The sequence below is a fragment of the Octopus bimaculoides genome, chromosome 7 (genome assembly GCF_001194135.2).
Source record: "Octopus bimaculoides isolate UCB-OBI-ISO-001 chromosome 7, ASM119413v2, whole genome shotgun sequence".
In the NCBI taxonomy this organism is placed as follows: domain Eukaryota; kingdom Metazoa; phylum Mollusca; class Cephalopoda; order Octopoda; family Octopodidae; genus Octopus; species Octopus bimaculoides.
This window is the reverse complement of record NC_068987.1, coordinates 18,942,151-18,949,191: the sequence shown is the minus strand read 5'-3', so window position 1 is coordinate 18,949,191 and position 7,041 is coordinate 18,942,151. Positions and strand designations below refer to the sequence as shown.

The 7,041-nt window shown below is 37.5% G+C and overlaps 1 protein-coding gene across 3 annotated transcripts in view; it reads right to left on the bottom strand.

Moving 5' to 3' along the window:
• LOC106881366 (zinc finger protein 883-like) overlaps window positions 1-7,041 on the bottom strand; it is a 102,497-nt gene that overhangs the window by 23,994 nt on the left and 71,462 nt on the right. The window lies entirely within an intron of this gene.

The following is a 7,041-nucleotide window of genomic DNA, read 5'->3' as shown; positions in this document are numbered from 1 at the left end:
TATTCAGTTAAAAAAAAATAATTTATTCATGGTTTTTCCGCTGAAAAGCTTAGCAAAAAATTTAGAGCATCAATACAATTATTAACAGCAGCAGCAGTGAAAAGAAGATACAAAAACTGTAATTAGAATTTTTGCCACAGATATTTATTGAAATTTTTCCATTTCAAATTGTTTACAGAATACCTCAGTTTGTTTTTTGATTTTTTTGCATAAAAGCCTACCATCGGCTGTTTCACATGTCTTTACGCAATTAGTTATTACAAAGAAATGAGAGAGTTTCTTACATGATATTTGGAATACAAGCATCACAACCTCAGATAGGCTACTACAGGGTTTCCCCAAGGAACACCATACAGAAAACATTTTCACATACCTGAGTGCCTCGCAGAAAACCTTTAATGAGGTAACTACTTTTTTCCCCTTTCTTTCCAGCCAACAATGGCAATTTTAAGAGTGGGTAGTATAAATGCACATGGCCAGGAGTTACCCTGGAAGCAGGTTAACTTGCTCACTGATTTCAGGTTACTAGGTTTAGATGTGATAGCCATCAGTGAGATGAGGATTTCTGATGCATACCTTAGCACCCATTTTTGGTGATTTTGAGATCTTCACATGCTTGATTCAGAATGGGGTGGTAGGGTGATGGTGCAGTTCCAGAAAGGACTGGGCCTCGTGATACAGTCAATCCCTTGGACCTGGACAGTAAGTTGGAGAGCCTAGACATGAATGGTAGCGAAATGGTACTTTTAGACTAGTCGCTGTGTATGCCATGACTGGAATATGGCAGCAGATTTCTTCAGGCCTCGGAAGTTTTCCTTGGGATGTCCCATTCTTTAGTACTAGTAGGTGACTAGAATGTCATCCTGGATGTATGTTTGGATTGTGTGAAGCTAGCTGATGGGATAATTAAACTTTAACTCTTTAGCATATAAACTGGCCATATCTGGCCCAAATATTCTATCTGTTTTATGTTCGAACTGACCAGATCTGGCCTCTCACACCAAGCCTACCATATTATTCTAAAAATATGCAGTCACATTCTTGAAATCTCAAAGCTACAAGATAATGCATGATTAATGTAAAACATTGTGAATAAATAAACATTACATTTGACAGAGTAATCTGAATGCTAAAGGGTTAAGCTTAGACTAGTCATAGGCAACATAGTGGCTACAGAGATCATGACATATGCATTACAGTCTTGACTGTGGTACATATGCGGTGATCACTGTAGCTGTCAGACTGATTTGTTGTGCACAGTAAGGTCATGATAGATGAGCTAAAGGAACGTTTCTATGAGGTTCTCTCTTGCGCTTGCACAACACTGCTATCAAATGACAGTGGCCTCATTCATCATCATTTAACGTCTGCTTTCCATGCATGGGTTGGACGATTTGACTGGGGGACTGGCGAACCAGATGGCTACACCAGACTCCAATCTGATCTAGCAGAGTTTCTACAGCTGGATGCCCTTCCTAACACCAACCACTGGATAGTCTTCATATTCGTCAGGAAATAGGATAGACTGGGTTGCATTTACTAAATCTTTTTCCCAGCAAAGAAAAAGTAATACTCAGACTAGAGATTAGTGACTTTGTTATAAGAGTTAAATGAATTCAGTATATGGCAACGTAGCAGAGGAAGGTGGGACACTGAAAATACCTTGGGCAAGTGTCTTCTACTATAGCTTCAGGCCGACCAAAGCCTTTTGAGTGGATTTTGTAGACAGAAACTAAAAGAAGCCCGTCTGCATATATTTATGCGTCTGTGTTTGTCCCCCCCATCATCGCTTGAAACCGATGTTAGTATGTTTACGTCCCCGTAGCTTAGCAGTTCGACAAAAAGATCGATACAATAAGTATTAGACTTACATAGAATAAGTCCTGTGGTCAATTTCTTCGACTAAAACACTTCGAGGCAGACGAAATACCGCTAAACATTTCGCCCGGCGTGCTAACATTTCTACGTGCTCGCCGCCTTAGGAAAAACAATATTCGTGAAACGATGGATATCGAACAAGTCTCTTCTCTAGCGAGTTTTTCTTTTGCAAGGGAGGTGATTAATGATGAGTTGCCTCCCTTAACACTACCTCTTCTTCAAGATCAAATTTTCTCGATTGTGAGAGACCAGTTGCCTATGGATATTCTCGGCTTAATTTATTTTGTTACATATTCTGAATAACTATTACATTTTCCATATCCATGTCACTATCAACAATATTCCTACTCCTGTGTTTTTACACATAACCACACTACTACTATGCGCAGCACTACAATGGTAAATGTTAGCTCTGTATAGAACAAATAGACCTTTTTCGTTGATTTGACGGTCCTTCCTATGACCAACCACTTCACCGCACAGACTAACTGCGTTTTATCCTGCCGCCGATACAGGAGTGGCTACCTGCTTTATTATTTTTTTTATCGAATACAGAGATAAAAGATGCTAAGTTGACTCGGTGGTATTTGAACTGCGAACGCACAGGCTCGTAACTAAATATTATTGTTAAATGTAGATGATAATTATAAGGTAATCTTGATCGCCAACTCAACGTGGAGGTCGTGTTAGAGCATAGAATACTGCGTTATTTATCGTGAGAGAATTTCTCAAAAGGACTCGTGGTGCAGGTAACCAATATGAGTGAAATGCTTGAGAAGAAGAAAAAGGAGGAGGAAGAGAAGAAGAAGAAGAAGAAGAAATTATATCGTTAACAGACGAGAATCGTCTATTACGGCCACCGGATCACGTGATTTCATTATCCGACTCTATGTGATCTGAGTTCAAGTCCTGTGTAAGACAACATTGCATCTATTCGTTTATGTAATCGATAAATGCTGGGTCTTCTTCTTCTTCTTCTTCTTCTTCTTCTTCTTCTTCCTCTTCTTCTTCTTCTTCTTCTTCTTCTTCTTCTTCTTCTTCTTCTTCTTCTGCTGCTGCTGCTGCTGCTAGTGTTACTACTTTTATCGCTATTGATTATAGATGATGACTGTTGTGTGATAGAATGTTCTGGACAATTTCGATTCCTTAAACAGTGGTGAAGACACATTTCACTCATATTGGTTACCTTTCACCAAAAGATATCAACTTGCTCGTTAGATGCTGGTATGCTGAAGACATTTAAGGGGAAACAACCTATCACGAACAGTTATTTTGTGTTTCGAGATACTAGAAATTTGATGGCTCTTTTTATACTGACAAGAGTCATTCGGAACTTTTACATATGACAGAAATATTTCTAAATTTCTGTTAAGATCTCCAATAGAATTACAGCGTACAATAATGTCATATAAATACGAATAAGTAGATATAAGGTCATTCTGTGAAATTATTTGATTCATCACTCGTTATGTTTGTAAGTTCGGCTGGATGTATTGCATATTGATACATTTGAGGATCTTAGCGTACCGAATTTAGAAATACTTTGTTAGTGACCGGATGAAGACTACACACCTTACTCCACATTAACACCCAGGTTAGATATTGTAAACACTTAGATAATTAAATTTTCTAGATCGAAAATGTATTGAAAGAGTAGTACGTTAAAGTTACAGGGGGGATAACTCTCAACGACTTTTAGCAATATGTTAGACTACCCGCGACCCGTTGGGGCACTGGGAAACTGAGTTTCCCAGCAACAGAGGTTGCCTCGTGGGTCGGAAAGATTTGGCTACTATTTCTTGCACGGCCCTGCTACCACGTAACAGGTATTTCAGGTCCTTTATCGCAAACAGCTGTTACGTGGTAGCAGGGCGTGCTAGAAATAGCAGCCAAATCTCTGGCGGGGAGATATGTTGAATGCACTCGAAAAGACTATTTCATACTGAGGTTACGAACGGGTCTTTTACGAAATATCTACCGTATTCTAAAAGTCATTTACACTTTAGAATATTTTTTTAAATATGCCCCCCAAATTTTTTGTAATGGTATTCACTTTTTTTTTCTACAGTTTCAGCTGAGAGCTGCGGCCATGCTGATGCACCGCCGTTTAAAATAATTTTAAAAAACATTAAAATGTTGTCTGTTTAAAGAAAGCTAAAATATACATACTGTACAAACAGCTTACATTATTGAAATCACATTCACTTAAAAATATTTCTAAATGATTAAAATATTGTGTTTAACAAAAGCAAAAATAGAAATTGTAAAAAAAAAAAATGTTTTTTTTTTTCGTTGTCAATAGAAAGATAAGAGTTTCTTCCCTTTCAGGAGGAAGATTATTTTCGAAACATTTTCCCATTATGCACCGTTTTGGGTATTTATACCCTGAAAATCTATAATGTCTTGAAAACTACTTTACCGATTTACGCGAAACTTGTTTCAGGGTAAATTTAATTTATGGTATTTTCCTATTATGCGCCAGTTTCGCTGAGTAACATTACAAGCAAACAAGCAAGATTGAAGCTGACTTTAATGTATTATAAATATATTAGTTCAACAGAAAACTACAAATGCAATACTTGGATACATCATTAATATTTTATCCCGAGATCACTAGGGGTTTCGGGTCATAAAACATATACCTTCATGCAGACGTTCCAACCTAGGTTGATCTAGTCTTGGCCTGTAATCGCATTTATAGTTCTATACACATCTACAGATGTATTACTTGGACCCATCTTCTGTGTTGTATTTAGGAATCAACTGGGTGTTTCAGATCTTACAATATACACCACCGTTCAGGTGACCCAACCTGCCTAGGTTGATCAAGCCTAGACAAGCGGCATTCTGCTAACACCATCGCTCACTTCTCTTTAACTAGAGCCACTTAGACGCTTTTTCAGCAGCCTCTTCGTTGTTATCGATGACTCTTTTTCTGCTCATTCTTATAAAGTCTTACTCAAGGTAAGGCAAAACACTTGACTCCCAACTTCCACAAGGAAATGCCTTGTTCTCCACACATTCTCGTAGCAGTCTTTCACCAACTTCTGGTACTTTTAATGCAATATGTAGTATACAGAAAATTATTCAATGGCACCATTCGCACGTAAACAACACCACAGACAACAATGACATCAATAAAACAATAATTAACTATTAATTAGTGTTAAATATTTAATGCAGTGAGACATTAAAAAGCTAATTAGCAATAAACGTATGCTGATTGAATAAGTAACAATTGTTTATTATTTATTATTATCATTATTTATTTGCTGGTTACACTATCTTTTTTTATTCCTCCTTGTATATGTTAACGCTAACTAAACCATTGTTTTAAACCGAGTTGCATCTCTGGACAAGTTTATTTTCTTTCGCCAGCCAATGTATAATTTGGTACATTTACTTTATGATCCAGTCATCAATACGGCTATGTTTTGATCAACAAAGGCTTGAAAGATATAACCAAAACATACCGAAAATTTATTCATCGATCCTTTGCGCATTTGTATCGTGGCAAAGGTTGCATAACAACAAGTTGTGTATTAAGATGGTGATTTGCGTATGGCACAAGAGCTTAATCTACTATAAACAATGTATACAAATCCAAGCACATTGCGGATATTGGCAGTTACCAGTCATCAAGCATTGTTCATATAATTGCGTTGTACATACATATGTCTGTCTGTTTGTCTATGTGTGTTCGTGCGTGCATGCATACGTTTTTGTATGTACACACACACACACGCACACACACACACACACATATATATATATATATATATGTTATATGTAGACTTAGGTAAATATATATGGTGTGTATGGATTGTCAGGGAGGGGTAGCATATTTGATGGGGGAACACGTTGCAATCTTAGGGTTGGTTTGTCCGCTCTGGTCTTCACCTGACACCCAACTCTTACTTCTAGCACCAAGTAGCTGTTTGCATGCAACGGCGATCAAAATCTGGTAGACCGTTTCGACTAGCGAGTAACACAGGAGGGGTTACCCAACAGATATGTATCTCTTGATAAGTTCAGCTTGTCTACCTATGCATGTAAAAACTGGATCTGATGGACTCTGCAGAAGAAACTTTCATAGTTCAACAGATGGGAAACCGGTTGCAGCAACGCATTGTGGAGTGCAGAAAGTAAGATGAACTAAGTAAGACCCCATGGTCATTCACTGAATCCTTCTCTATCCCCAGTCGTCTTGACCTGGTCTTGCCACTGGCTTGAAGAAGGTCGCGAACGAGAGAATGAGGTTTACAATGCGTAACTCTACTTCACTTTAAACAAAGTTACGGCACAAGTCATCAGTCATTCTTCATCCCAAGATACCTTCTTACAAATCTCAGTGCCACTCAGCAGAGAAGATGTATCGACCACTCAGAGACCTTGGAAACTAAATCACTATATATAGCTGTAGCTTATCAAGATATAGCTTTAATAGTCGTCCTGATTATGTACTGTCATGTATTTAAGTCTAATTTATTAAAGTGCAATGTATTTAAGTTTATTATATTCTTGGAGTAGAGCAGTGTGAACGTACTTTTCACTACCATTCTAAATGAGTCATTGTTTCTCGGTGTTTCATATGTATATATGTATGTATGTATGTATGTATGTATGTGTGTGTGTAACATAGTAAATGTTTTCATATCTTTGAAAAAAAAAGGAAAATAATGCGATTTACCAGAAATAAGAGAAGTGAATGGTTTGTACTTTTATCATATATTTGGACAGAGAAAAGCTAACTCGCAACACCAAATCTTTGATTGCGTTTTCCTGAAGAGGAGTTCTTAATCCCGAAATATCGAGAACAAACAATCGATTTATTCCTTATAACTCGTATTGTTTTGACTTTTCGCAAACAGAAAAACAGCATTTTCTTTCACACACACACACACACACACACGCGCGTATGTATGTTTTTATGTATGTATAAGTACATACCTACATGTGTGTGTATATGTATACACACACACACATACATATGCATACAAACATACAGACATAAATACAGACATAATGCGCGCACGCGCGCGTGTTTGTGTATTTTTAACACGCTCCTGCACAACGGAAGGCGAAAGACATTTGTTGCGGGATTTTGACTCGGTGAATAAATTTCTCTCTATAGACTTTGTGTGAGAAAAAAAAAAAAAAACC